Source organism: Macrobrachium nipponense, chromosome 17, assembly GCF_015104395.2.
Source record: "Macrobrachium nipponense isolate FS-2020 chromosome 17, ASM1510439v2, whole genome shotgun sequence".
Classification (NCBI taxonomy): domain Eukaryota; kingdom Metazoa; phylum Arthropoda; class Malacostraca; order Decapoda; family Palaemonidae; genus Macrobrachium; species Macrobrachium nipponense.
Genome location: NC_087210.1, coordinates 76226245 through 76241896, shown reverse-complemented (window position 1 = coordinate 76241896; position 15652 = coordinate 76226245). Strand labels below are relative to the sequence as shown.

The 15652-nt window shown below is 34.2% G+C and overlaps 1 protein-coding gene across 1 annotated transcript in view; it reads right to left on the bottom strand.

Moving 5' to 3' along the window:
- The window catches only part of LOC135196339 (protein Wnt-5b-like), a 30378-nt gene extending 16390 nt beyond the window's left edge, over positions 1-13988 (bottom strand). Inside the window, exon 1 of the mRNA XM_064223099.1 lies at positions 13449-13988. The gene's annotated coding sequence lies outside the window, so the exon portion shown is untranslated. The remainder of the gene's footprint in view (positions 1-13448) is intronic.
- Between the last annotated feature and the right edge of the window lie 1664 nt (positions 13989-15652).

Below are 15652 nucleotides of genomic sequence, written 5' to 3'. Positions count from 1 at the left end.
TCGGTGGTCACGGGTTCGATTCTCGGCCATTCCATTGAGGAGTGGTTCGGAAGTCACGTAAAGCCGTTGATCCCGTTGCTGAATAACCACTGGTTCCATGCAACGTAAAAACACCATACAAACAAACAACTAGAAACTAGGCATTGGTATTGATACGACGTTTCAGATAGTTTGTTCTTCCATTATTAGATTTCTGTTTTTGTATAAGGATGTTAGGAGTATCTTGGGATCTAATCTATTTTATATAAAAAAACACTTTTTGAAGAGATGTTCTTTCTTTTCGCAACAATGGAAATTAATTTAAACCATCACCGAATGATATTAGTATGTTATGCAATCTTCCAATAACTCTATAAACCGGGGATTTGTATTCGATATAGGTGAGAAAAGTGATTTTTCAATTTCTTAAAACTACAACTCAATTATCCAACACCTTATTTCCTCCTCTAACCACCGCTCCCCAGAAAAAAAATATCTGTTGATTATCACTAGAACAGAGAGAGAGAGAGAGAGAGAGAGAGAGAGAGAGAGAGAGAGAGAGAGAGAGAGAGAGAGAGAGAAATACTGAAATTGGATAACGTGTAGGAATTATGGCAAACAAATCTATTGGAAGACAAAGCATGGTTTCCCTTACATGTAACCGGGGAATATTTTAGTCATATCTCATTAAGCGATAAAAATGATATAACTCGTACTTATATTGCAGGCCTTTTACTCAACATGTACTTGATATATACTAAAGCAATATTCAAGTTCATCCAACCTATTTAAATGAAGTGTTAACATTGTCCCCTATGCTAAATCACAAAGAAAATAAAAGATTATGATATTCAACATACCTCGCAAGAAGAGCTGCATTATTAAAAGGAAAAATAATTCACGGTGTGGTATTTAACATTTTCCCTATACCAAATCACAAAAAAAAAAAAAAACAAATAAACATGATATTCAACATACCGCACATGGAGACTGCATTATTAAAAAGAAAAGTAATTCGTATTGCGGTATTAAACACATTCCTTATACAAAATAAAACACACACACACAATAAATAAATAAACAAAATAAAAAAGACAAAAATTACGCACACACACAATAAATAAATAAATGAAATAAAAAAGAAACATGATATTCAACATACCGCAAATGAAGACACTGCATTATTAAAAAGAAAAATAATTCGCATTGTGGTATTAAGCATTTTCCCTATACAAAATCACACACACACACAATAAATAAATAAATAAAATAAAAAAGACAAAATTACACACACAAAATAAATAAATAAAATAAAAATAAAGCAAATAAACATGATATTCAACATACCGCACAAGAAGACACTTCATTATTTTAAAAGAAAAGTAATTCGCATTGTGGTATTTAAGCATTATCCCTATACAAAACCACACACACACAATATAAATGAATAAATAAAATAAAAAAGAAACATGATATTCAACATACCGCACAAGAAGACACTGGATTATTAAAACCCGAAAAAAAGTAACTCTCGTTGTGGCAAAAACAAAGAAGGGTTGCAACAGACCGCTGATTCTCCACCAGTGCAAACGTGGGTGTACAGATGATATACAAAGTATCATCTGCTTGCTAATTCGGCGCTACCTAAACCCTTTACAATGATTCTCATTCTGTCAGCTTCCCCTCCGAATCTCAATCAAGCCAATGCGAAAATTACTCTCACCCTGCTTTCTCCTCCTGCCACAGTTCACACGATATCATAACAGCTTCCCTTTTTTCTTCTTCTTCTTTTTACCTGTTATTTTTTTTTTTTTGGTTAATTGCAAGGATTATCTTTCTTGTTTTTAATTGCATTTAATTTTTTTGCTAATTAGTTGCTGATTTAGAATTGTTTGATATTTGTATATAAACTAAAAAATACGTCTTATTATGCAAGAAGAAAAGGTACAATCGTTTATTTTTTTTACGTGTTTTCCTCCACAAGGGCAATGAAAGGAAGGGGGTTAGAATACGGAGAGGAGCATCTACTAAATATGGTTTCAAGGTTGGCATTAAACTGTGTATATATCAAAATCGGTTGCCTTAATTAAAATAATAAAAAGACGATCTCAAGAAGGACTCGTCAGGAACCAACCAGTGATAGAGGGTATTTTTCATTACGTCTTGTCGTGCAAAAACGCCGCCATTTCGCCGGTATTATGAATTTGCTCTATTACAGTTCATCTAAATTTCCTCAATACTACAGGTATTGATCTTAAAAATTTAATGCTTTCATAGACGTTCTAGAGAACCGACACATTGATGTACTCTCTTAGATGTCGCTGCTTTGCCAAAAGCAGAACATACACTTGCTGAATAATTTCTATTTTCAATTTACGAAATGATACTTCAGTTATATTGGTCTGTCTGTCCGTATGGTGTTTTTACGTTGCATGGAACCAGTGGTTATTCAGCAACGGGACTAACGGCTTTACGTGACTTCCAAACCACGTCGAAAGTGAACTTCTATCACCAGAAATACCAAATATACACATCTCTAACACCTCAATGGAATGCCCGAGAATCGAACTCGCGGCCACCGAGGTGGCAGATCAAGACCATACCGACCACGCCACTGAGGCGCTTTGAGGTATATTGGGGACTTATTGATGACTATCAGAAATAAAGATGACAAGGAGTATGTGGTAATAAACACGTCTTCAGAAGAAGAAGAAGAAAAAAAACGTATACATGACCCTTTTCTGAGAAAGAAATGAGATTTTTTTTAGGTATCGAAGGTAGTTAATATCAGGAAAAGAGTAAAATACTACTAAGAGTGAATGAAGTGGGACTCTCTGACGGAATAAAAATGAGATTGCTTGAAAGCGCAACTCTAGATTGTTATGAAAAATAATGTTAACAGTGATAGAATCTATTTGCCGGCGCGACAGATTTCTCTGGCGCAATCGAGTTCTCTGTACAGCTTGTTCTCAGCCAAGGCCCATGAAACTGTCACCCGCGGCCTATGGAACTTTCAGCCACGACCCTGTGGTGGCCTGTATTGTTGGTAGCTACAGCGGCGCCAGACGTGCGATCATGGCTAACTTTAACTTTCAATAAAATAAAAACTACTGAGGCTAGAGGGCTACAATTTGGAATGTTTGATGATTGGAGGGTGGATGGTCAACCTAACAATTTGCAGCCCTCTAGCCTCAGTAGTTTTTAAGATCTGAAGGCGGACAGAAAAAGCGCGGACGGACAGACAAATAGCCATCTCGATAGTTTTCTTTACAGCGAAATAAAAAAAAGAAAAAAAAAACAGCAGGCTCGACTTCTAAAAATAGCCACGGATCGTCGTCTTATTTGTCCATTCATAAATCTCGCCGTGCCTTACAAAAGAGGACTAGACGAAATGGCGCCAAAGAAACAATTCGATAATAAATTTGACTGCTGTCATAAGATAATTAACCCACAGAAAATATTGGAGCGATATTAATAATAATAAATAATATATATATAATATATATATCCATATATATATCTATATAATATATATATCTATATATATATATATATATATATATTATATATATATATATATAGATTATATTTATATCCTTTAAAATCTCCGGAACGCAACACAAAGGTATAAACCCTGACCGGAACCTTCTGCGGATTTTTACGTAAACTAAAGACGAAACAGGTCAGGATTTATAATTTGTATGTATACAATGTATGATATAATACATACATACTCACACACACACACACACACACACACACACATATATATATATATATTATATACATACATATATATCTATATATATATATATGTATTTATATCTATGCAAGGTATAAATACAAGGTATATATATACACGCACGTGTTGTACGTACGTCAGTTTTTTTGCATGTGTGTATATATGTACTTACATCACTGATATCCCCGATCACATCTCACAGGATCATTTAAATAGACAGGGAGCCATCGAGGTGGCCATTAACATCAGTAAACTATTATAACTGAATAACAAGATCATGAAAAATCAATAATAATTAGAACAAAACGGGAAACAATATGAATGCCATTATGAAAATATTCGCCAAAGATTTAGACAAAGTCGACAGAATATATGCGAAAAATAACTTCACCAGACAAGTTTTCAAACGATACCAAAAAAAAAAAAAACAGTTCACTCATGAAAAAGTTTTTAAAGATTAAAAAAACCCAGTTCACTCATGAAAAACATTTTCAAACGATACAAAAAAAACCAGTTCACTCATTACAAACGTTTTTAAATGATACAAAAAATCAGAAAAAAAATTACCAATTCACTAATGAAAAAAAGTTTTTAAACCGTACCAAAAAAAATAAAAGAAAATCACCCATGAAAAACATTTCCAAACGATACAAAAAAAAAAAGTTTACTAATGAAAAAAATTTTAAAATGATAAAAACAAATACCTCACGAAGCAAATAAAAAAACAACAACAAAAACACGTCTTAGCAGAACAGGGCGCGAGGCAAGAAATAAAGCAAATCAAAGCAGATGGCGACAACAAAAGATATTTATGTGACAAGTGCACAAAGCAAGATGGTCGTCAAGGTATCGACTATGGAGTTATCAGCGTCGTAACAGTTGATTTACCTTTGTTCATCATGTCACCTGGACGAGAGAGAGAGAGAGAGAGAGAGAGAGAATAGCCTGGCCTTATACAGAGTGATTAATGGCATCTCATGGAATGGGGAGAGAGAGAGAGAGAGAGAGAGAGAGAGAGAGATTTATTAGGAAGGAATGACAGATGGGGATATTTATGTCCAGTGCGTTATTTATCATGTCTTAATCGTCTTGGCGTTAATCTGTTCATTTCTGGTTGTAATTTTGATTGTGTACCGATTTTCGCTGTGATGTTACAATGTTGTTCTGTGAATTAACATCTATGCCTTTCCAACAAGATTGTTTTTTTAATTTAAACGTTATAACAGATACAAATACACATACGCACTTATATATACATAATAGACACAATACAATCTTCTCGCATTCTTTGCGCTTTTTTGGGGATAAGCGAATTAAAAAAAGCGCAAATTTCCAGAAGTTAAGAGGGCATTGTAGCTATTACAATTATTACAATTGCATATTATCCTTAGATTATATATATCCACACACATACATACATACATATATATATATATATATATATATATATATATATATATATATATATATAATATATATATATATATATATATATATAACAGGCAATTACGGTTTTTTCATTCAATTAGAGTACTTTCATGACTTGCCTACCAAATTGTCGGTATCGTTTGTGGGTCTGCGTAATAATACATATATGTATTCCGGCGAAGTATTCTTGTACCTTGGTAATATTGGCCGCCAGTACAGTCGCCTCCCTTTTTGTCTCTCTGTCTCTGTCTCTCTCTCCCCTTTAATAATACGCTACGTAATAATATTGTAGATCTTTAAAATACTCGATAAAAAAGTGCATAAAAAATATTAATATGCTAATGACTTTGCCTTGTTTCATCGTATAAAGCTTTACTGAAGCAACAACACATAATGGGATCTATTTATTATTATTATTATTATTATTATTATTTCAGTGCATAAAACCTATTCACATGGAACAATCACACAGGGGCCATTGCCTTGAAATTCAAGCTTCCAAAGAATGTTGGCTTCAACCTCCCACAGTAGACCCCACATTGCAGTAGTAACTAATCATGATACAGAGCCAGCGATTTTTCATAGCCTTGGGAGAGAGGCGAACCTGCCACATTCTGAGCGGCATGCCACGACACTAACCACCATACCAGCGGACCAGCTTAAAACTAAACAAAAAGTTTTAAGCATAAATTGTCTAACCGATGAAATATGCTTTCAAAATGACGCAATTAAAGTTTCAATATCCAATTTTGGCCCAGGTAGCGACGCCAAATTTCTTCCCACGCCAGTTCATAGAAACCGGTCAGTTAATATAAAGCCAAGTCCGAAGAGAAAAAAAAAATCTGTTTTAAAAATTTGGCAACTTATGATAATCCACTGCAGGTTGACATTTAATAAAAGACTGAAACATTCAAATCAAACAACGGGCAGGCTGGATAAGAATTGGAAATCAAAGAAAAAACTGTATTCAGTAGTGAGGTTATACGACCGTCTATACAATAGTCTATTGTAGTATGATCTGTATTACTGTGCGGACATGAATCATGGAATGAAAATGAAACCATTTAACCATATCTACAAGATTTTTTTTATTTGGGATAAAACCTAAATGGTAATATTAAGAGTCAGATCACAACATTGTGAAAAATGAAACCATAAGGTAAATTGGAATTTCCATATGCAGATGAGATGAGTATGGAAGATATAAGGAAAGAACAGTCCGTGGCAACAGTTCTATGGAAGAACCAGACCTACTTGGGTGAGACAGATCAGAAAGGAGGCTGGTTATGAGTGGAGATTTGTGGAAGTGAAAGCACAATAAAGACAAATGGCAGACTTTCACAGAGGGCATTTGCGTCACATAGCGTTGAGGCAATGATTATAAATTATAATATTACTCATTTTTTCTTCTCTTTGTGGCCTTTACAAGAAAAAATACCAAATTCGAATTTGGTTATTTCTTAAAAGTTACATAGAGCCTAAAAGATACATGTAGCTTAAAAGTTACATAGGGCTTAAAAGTTAAATAGCGCTTAAAACTTACATAAAGCCTAAAGTTATGTAGCGCTTAAAAGTTACATATCGCTTAAAAGTAACATAGATCCTAAAAGTTACATAGCGCTTAAAAGTTACATAGGGCTTAACAGTTACATCAAACTTGAAAGTTACATAGAGCCTAAAAGTTACATAGGGAACTGGGTAAATTGATTTCCCTACTGAACCTACTATGGAGCAGAAAAGGAAAAGCATTCTGAAGTAATAAACCAAAAGAAAGCAAATGACCCAATTGGAAATAAAAGAAAAAAAATAGGAAAGTTAAAAGAAAGGAGGAGAATATAAACTAAGAGAACGTTCCTAAGCCCTGCTGTAGATAAAATGGGACAATCATCAAGCCCAAGTGAAACCCCGCAACTGGAATGAAAATTAAGGAATGGGAATGCAACTGGAATCTCTCAATGAGAAATACAGAAATCCGGACCATTAACCTAATTCCTGGGTAAATTACACCAAGTAATGAGGCAATCGTGTGAAATGACGTGCACTTATTCATTACGCAGGTAATTGCAATAATCGCCACCTCATCGTCATCAGAATTGAAGCTGCTTTTTATAGATTAATTTTAAATAGGAAAGTTTCAGAAGATTTGGAAGAACGCTAATGACGTTTTTTCCCATTTACAATCTGCGCGAAGTCTCTACGTTGACTGATTCTGAGAGAGGCGGTCAGAAACAGACGGAAAAATACAGCTTAAGGCAAATAATATATTTTCACTATAGTCCTGAGTTCTTGTCTTCCGTGGTTCGAACCCACGAGACGACGAACTTAGTATCAACCAAAAAATTCTACTTTGGTTAACATAATTATATGAAAATGTACTATTTCCGAGGTAGAGCGAATTGGATATTAAAGGACATTTGTAGCTTGATGCTCACACACACACACACACACACACACAGACACACACACACACACACACATATATATATATATATATATAATATATATATATATATATATATAAAACTCACATATATATACTTATTACATAGCGAGAGAAAAGTGTTAGACATTAGCAAACGAAACATTAGCTGTCGCCTATGTCTGAATAGGCTACATTACATTCAAATGATAGCAAAAGCCATTCCTCGCCGATGAGAGAGGAGAGAGAGAGAAGAAGAGGAGAGAGAGCGAGAGAGAGAGGGGAGAGAGAGAGACGAGAGAGAGGAGGGGTGAGGGTGGGGGTTGGATGAAGATAGGAGCAGAAGAGATTCTCGCATCGTGTTACACGACTGAGTTCGAAACTTGTTTATTGACACTTACTTTATTGTTCAATACGGCGACTCGAATTAGAGTCGTAATCTATATGAATTTATATATATATATATATATATATATATATATATATATATATATATATATATATATATGTTTAAAGTGAAGTAACTTCATCGCTATCCCGATGGACTGCCGATTAGCGAAGCTTAGCAAAATCGGCTTTGGTCTTTAGCTGGACGGGACGCCGCTGACACTTAGGTAGAATACCATCCTCACTTTTTGTATATATATATATATATATATAATATATATATATATATATATATATATATATATCATTAATTACAATGAATTTCTGACAAGGAATTTTTTTTAGTGTGACTACTTTAACTGAAAGAAAATATATTTAAAAGGTTCACTTAAAACTTTGTGAGCTGAAACACACAGAATTTGACTATGAGAGAATTATGTGAAACACGAAACTGAAAATGTTTTGCGGACGGACAAGGTAAAAAGTAAATAAATTAGAAAAATACGACGCAACACGTGACAAAATCAAACAATGTCAAAATTTTGAAGGTCATTGATTTAAATTGTATATATCGAAGTTTGCTTCGTATAAAGTGTTCCCTAATGATGGCCATTGATTCTCGGCTAAATCTTTACCTTGAGATAATCATGAGAATCATGCAGGAAGCCATTCAAAGGCGATTTCCTGTTTCGTCATCATCAATTGCATGAGAGAAAAGACTATCTAAAGGTATCGGACAATACTTTTAAGTAACTTGTATATATATATATACTATATATATATATATATATATATATATATATATATATAATACAACACACACACACACACACACACACACATATATATATATATATAAGATATATTATTAAAATATAATATTATAATATATATACCTAGACTACTAATATATCTATATATATTTATATTATAATATATATATCATATATATATAATATATATATATATATATATATGTATATATATATATATATATATAATATATTTATAGTTTTGGTTCCCAGTGAAATGACAGTATAGGAGATCGTTGCCAACGAGAAAAGAACGAATTCTTCATTAAAAAATGATTGGAAAATGAAAAAAAAACCGAGTTCTTCACATTGGAATAATCATTAAAAAACAAAACAGGAGTGAAATGAAAGTAAGAGATAATTTCCACTTAGAAAACGCAAAATCTTCGTTAAACAGGAAAATAACTGGGAAATGAAATAGAGCATTTTCACCGGGTATAATGACAAATCACCTCAGTATTGAATCTAAAGAAACTTCCATACCTTCTGGTTCCCAGCGAAATGAAAATGAGAGTTCATTTCCACTTATAAAACAAAATTTCATTATGAGAAAGGAAAAAAATATCGGGAAATTATATAGAAGATTCTATTTGACGATTTTTACCGGGTAATGACAAATCACTAAGTACAGAATTTCATAAACCTTGCATACCATCTGGTTCCCCAGCGAAATGAAAGCCACAGTTCATTTCCACTTAGAAAACACAATTTCTTCATTAAAAGAAATAATGGGAAATGAAACAGAAGATTGTATTCGACATCCTCAGGTATTGATCAAGTCACTGCGAGTTCTGGCATCAACACATTCGACTAAAATTGCTATGTTCTTTCAGACGTGACATTCTTTAAATTCGGCAGACAATTTTCTCTTTTTATCTGAAGGAGCTTCGCACATGAATCTTTTTCAAGCACTTTCGAATATTGTCATTTAAAGTGAATTTAGGAGAAGATAAGGAATATCTTATCCTGGACTTTACATAAACGTGACCTTGAAACCCCGTATAATTTCGTATAATTTTCAAATTAGTGCATTCGGATGACTTACATTATGAAATAATCTCCGACTTTCATTAGATACAACTCTGGAGTAAACCAGTTTCCGAATTTTTTGACAGTATTTTTGAGTTAAAAAATCACACACGCACACACTCATTTTATAACATCTTTTTGGGGGGTAGGGGGTTGGGGGGGGGAGAAGAGCGGTAAGTTTGGAAATCTAACGGGTTTAGAATGCAAATGATATCTGCATTGTATCCTAAATAAATAACTTTTCGAGCAAGAATTACTCACAAACTACTCGAATGACTTCGCGAAAATTTAGCGCTCCAGTTTCGAAAGCGACATCGAAGTAAGGTATAGAAGATGCTTTCCTTTACCAGTGATTTCATTTTTTTTAAATCCTGAATTTCATTTCAAGAGAGAAACTCGGTATACAGATATTCTTAATTGTCTACCTTACATTGATACACAACAAGCGCATTCTCCTTTTGAAGAGGTGTCAACATGGAAATCGAAGGTTATGTAGTTTAAGATGTAATTTTGTTAGTTTTTCATTTCTTGTTATGTAGATAAAATTCAAACTTATTTTGTGATGAGTTGTAATGCAGATAAAAGTAAAAATTAGTATTTGATGAGTTGTAATGTAAATAAAAGTCAAAATTAGTTTGTAATGAGTTGTAATGTAGATAAAAGTAAAACTTAATTTGTGATGAGTTGTCATGTACTAGATAGAAGTAAAAATTAGTATTTGATGAGTTGCAATGTAGATAAAAGTAAAATTTTGATGAGTTGTAACGTAGATAAATGTAAAAATAAGTTTTAGATGAGTTGTAATGCAGATACAAATTAAACACGTGTAACAAACAACGGTGCAGAAATAATCCAAATAAGGTATATATCGAAAGATGACTACAAGTAGTCTTGCCGCAAGTGACAAGGAAGCTTGCAGCTGATACGCAGGAACAGCAGATTATGGTCTTTGCTTAATCCCTAAACAAAACAGAAGCCATAATTTCAAATAAAAAGAATAAGAAAAAACCAGTCTCTCAACAGCTTAAGTGTAACTTGAAGCCCGAAGTCCTTTTTTACAGTGGCGGCTTCAGCAGTGGAATACGCTGTTTATAATATATATAGGCTAGTCTACTTTTTCCATCTAACACTGGTCAACGAATCTCAGATCAGTGATCATTAATATGGGGTCTTTGACTACTAAGGCATAAGGAGACCAAAGGCCTCCCATTTCGATGTATTAAGAACCAGCATATAGCTGCAAATCGGATCTTGCCTAACTTTAGACTTGGATCGTTTACAATCCGGGTCCCTAATAATATCAAGCCTCAAGATTAAGAATGGATTCGCAATGAGCCGTGATATAAAACTCTCGAGCATTGGTATATTTCCATCAGAAGTATTAGATTAAGACGTTATTTTTTTCACAGAATGGAAATAACTGGCAGTTGCCACATAAAACTGATACAGTTGGTACCAAACATAATCATCTCTAAAAGCGCTATACAAGGGTCTTCACAGTTATTACACTGTTGACATGAACTCCTTTCGTATCTACTGACATATGAGTATTAGCATACAAGAGACTGCGCGTATATATAACAAACTTTTCAGTCATCAAAGTTTGGATCTGGTGGTCTTTCAGTGAGTTCAGTGAATCGCAAGGCGCCCATTTCTAACTAGTAAATCATTTTTACTTTTTTTTTATCAACGTCGTCATATTTTGACGAAGGAGAAGCTAATGACTACTACAGTAAATAAATAAATGAATAAATAAATAAATAAATAAATAAATAAATAAATAAATAAATAAATGAATAGGTTTGCGCTGTTTTACAGCTATGGAAACGAGTATAGGTACTGAATAGTAAACTGTCCTAATAACAATCTAGGAAGTGGGAAGGCCACGATATCATGTCAGGGAGATGTGCTGTCCCCCATATTCAGTCTTAAGATTCGAGGAAAGTGTACGTACAATAAACTGATAATGGTATATAAGAGGACGCGTCCGTAAGGGCAAAATTTGATCATTATCATTACAGTCCCACGACCTGTGGAAATAACTGACATCAATGTGTGCTTACTTCCTCCGAAAATGGAGATGACATCAATGTGTGTTTACTTTCTCTGAAAATGGAGACATACTTCAGTCAGCACGAAATACTGATAGCGTAATAATGGCGACCGAATTTACTTCATTAACATTTACAAGATGATGTGCATTGCCTTTTAATAAACAAAAAACTGGCGTCGTTAATCTGGTGGTCTGCAAGCCACGTCAACGTCAGAAATAATTATACATGCTAAGTACTTCATGCGTTGTTCCATATACCAAAATTTTTTTTTCTCGTAAAATTACCAACGTTCATCGTTAAGTAGATATCAAACATTTATGTAAAAAAAAGGTTACATATAATGTAGCATCAGTAATGAAATATGATGTATTTAACTACATCTAAGATGATCAAAACATTTGGCTTTATAGTGTTGTGTTTCTGATGTCTACGGGTATACCTGTTGAGCGGAAAAACTTCACTTAAGATTATATGATAATGTGCAAGTTATGACGGCATTTTCGCAGTGTTTCAGTAAGGCGTAGTGTTTTAAGTAACCATCAAAATGGGGAGTAACATTCAGCACAGGGTTTTAAGCTGATACTATAGTTTGGGCTACCTTAAAAGTAACAGATGTAATATATATAACACACACAAATATATATATATATATATATATATATATATATATATATATATATATATATAATATGAAATTTTATAAATGTACACACACGTTTATATATATATTATATATATATATATATATATATATATATATATATCCATAATTTGCTGTTAAAAAGAGGCATGTTTGGTTATACTTGGGTGGGTGGCCACGAAGATATGGCAGATACTGTAGGAGCATAATCCCCTCGAGCATCTATGGGACAAGGAGGAGTGCGGCCAGCAGCCGCATCCCATATATATATATATATATATATATATATATATATATATATATATATATATGTATATATATATATATATATATATATATATATATATATATTGTGTAGGTGTTTGTATTTGCATGCATAAAATTCAACATGAATTACATTGGTATTGGATATTAAACCTTCTCTAGTTTATCTTAATTAGATTTGTATACTACGAAAGCCACAGAACAAAAATTGCGTGTAAAAATAAATAGTCATCTTACGTTGATTAAGAGGAACAGCCTTAATGTATAAACAAACAAACAAACAAACAAACACACACACACACACGCGCACACACAAGCGCTCGAGTAGTACTCATCAGTCATATATTCGAAAACCATAGTTTACATTCCGTAGAGTGTATCAGCATGGTTTTTGTTGATGGAGTTGTTTAACACATGCCAAAACTACTTAAAAACTGCCTAAATTTGTGGTGATAATAAGATTAATCCAACTGTACTTTTTTCTTTGACGAATCTTTGCATAGCATAGAAAAATGACGGGAACATAATTTATCTAGATTTCCCAGTATTAAAACATAATAAGGATAAAAATTTATTAAGACTGACATGCCATGTATACGTTAAGAGCACACTCATTTTCTCCTTTTTTTGTCTTGGTTCATTCGTTCCGAGAATAACTAATAAAAAAAAAGAAGCAAAGAAAATGACGTCTCACCTGTAATCTTCTCAAGGTCTTGATGATGCGGTTGTTTTGACGTCATTCTGCATTTATCCCACACAACCAACAGCTTCTTCGTCTTAAAAACCTGACATCAGTCAAAACCGAACATCTTTTCGTTCGAACACTCACGTAGTCATCTATTTCACCTCACTCGCCTTTTTTTTTCACAGTTCATTCACATTTCACTCACTTCATCTCCAGCATTCTCAGTCCTTGTTCTTCAACGAGACACTCGATACAGTCCTTCGTTCGTTATTTAAAGCGAGGGACTCGTCATTCACTATCTCGGCATTAAACTCAACTGGCAGTCCATGATGATAAGAAAAATGTCTTCGATTCGGTACGGCAAACGGGCTCTGGTCAAAACCTAGGCAAAAACCGCCGCATCTGCACGGACCAAGAGCCTGACATTCACTGAGCCACATGGATTAACTCACTTAGATGTTTCATTCTCATGCTCGATGCGCATTCCGCCTCGAGATCGACTTGGGAAACGTCCTTTGCTCTTGTCGAGAACTGGTTTGGCCAGGGCGGAAGCTTCCTCACTCGAGGAGGCTCAAATTAATTGTAAATAACATCCAAGGGGCTTTCTGATTGAAATTCTATCGATGTTCAGACGTTTCACGGTGCCATTCATCTTACGTCTGGCAGACGGGCCTTCATAAATAACCCAGGGCTTCCATTGGTTATGGGACAGTGGGCGGGGCCACTCTTACACATTACTGGCCGATGCGAGATGCAATTGGCCGAAGGGGCGTCGCTGCCAGCACCCTCCATCCCTGAATCATCTCGCGCTCATTATGTATTACAAATCCAGCCTCTTCAAAAGGAATGTGCCACCAAATGAATGACATCGTTGCCGGTTGCGTCGGGATCCCGGTGAATGTGAATCGCAATTCATCAAAGGACGGACGGACGTACGAGCAAGTGGGTGTCGTCAGCTGGCTGCTGTAATTTCGTAGGTGAAATGATTTCATCCTTGATTTTTTTTTCTTTATCATTAATGCTATTCTAGTGTGAGTTGGTCATTTAATGAGAAATTTTATTGCAGTTTCGATCGCTCTAATGGAGTGGATTAAAACAGTTTATCTCCACAGGTATTTCATTGGCTTTCTACGTTGACAAATATTTAGATAATTAAGCAAGAGGTGACTTTCATAGTCCAGCACAGGTAAATTTATTACTATCGTCATAATATTTTTCATACATCCTTCAATGTCTCTTCAAACTATGGAGAACATAATGTAATTTGTTACAATGACAACTGTAACACACACATGCACACACACACAGACATGGAAATAATGATATACGATTCAAGCCTAAATACGTAATGTTTTTACTGCTGAAATTTTAAAGTTTGTAATTCATGTGTACGGACGAAAATCTAAAAAACTGATGACATATCATTATTTTTAGATCAAAATATGTGCGAAATACTTTCCATTTTAATGAATGTCATAAATAATAATAATGCCAACAGCCTCAAATACAGTTTGTGTTTTCAGAACGGAATAAAGTGCCAAACTCAAGAAATAACTTTGCGAACATTGCCGCCCTTATAAACATCTTACGAACTTACAAACGCCAGAACTAGCTTTAAATGTATTGAAAATTCTGGACCTGGAGAAACCCGCCAATTTTTAGGTTATCGACCATCGCAGGGATATGCTGTAGAATTACTTAAAGCATTTTTGGCAGACAAGTCCTGGAGCTTCATAGCATTTCCATTAGGATGATGTCTTTCTTGTCTTTCCTGTATGCAGTGACTATACTTTGCAGCATCCCTTCGGCCCCTAGCTGCAACCCCTTTCATTCATTTTATTGTACCTCCATTCATATTCTCTTTCTTCCATCTTACTTTCCACCCTCTCCTAGTAGTTACATAGTGCAACTGGGATGTTTTCCTCCTGTTATATATACACCTCTCAAGACTTTCTACCCTTAATTTTCCTTACAGTGCTGAATGATCTCATAGATTCCAGCGCTTGGTCTTTTTGGCCTAAATCCTGCATTCTAATCCATTCCAGTTCTTGTCTTTCTGCGTCCACTGTTGGATTTATTTCGGTGAAACACTAAGATAGAAATGACATAAAAAAAAGTAAAAATTAAAGAAAATTTTTTTAAAGATAAATGAAAGCAGAAAAATTAATTAGATAAATCAGTCCAAGAAGCGTTTCGGATGTCTCAGTTTCAGT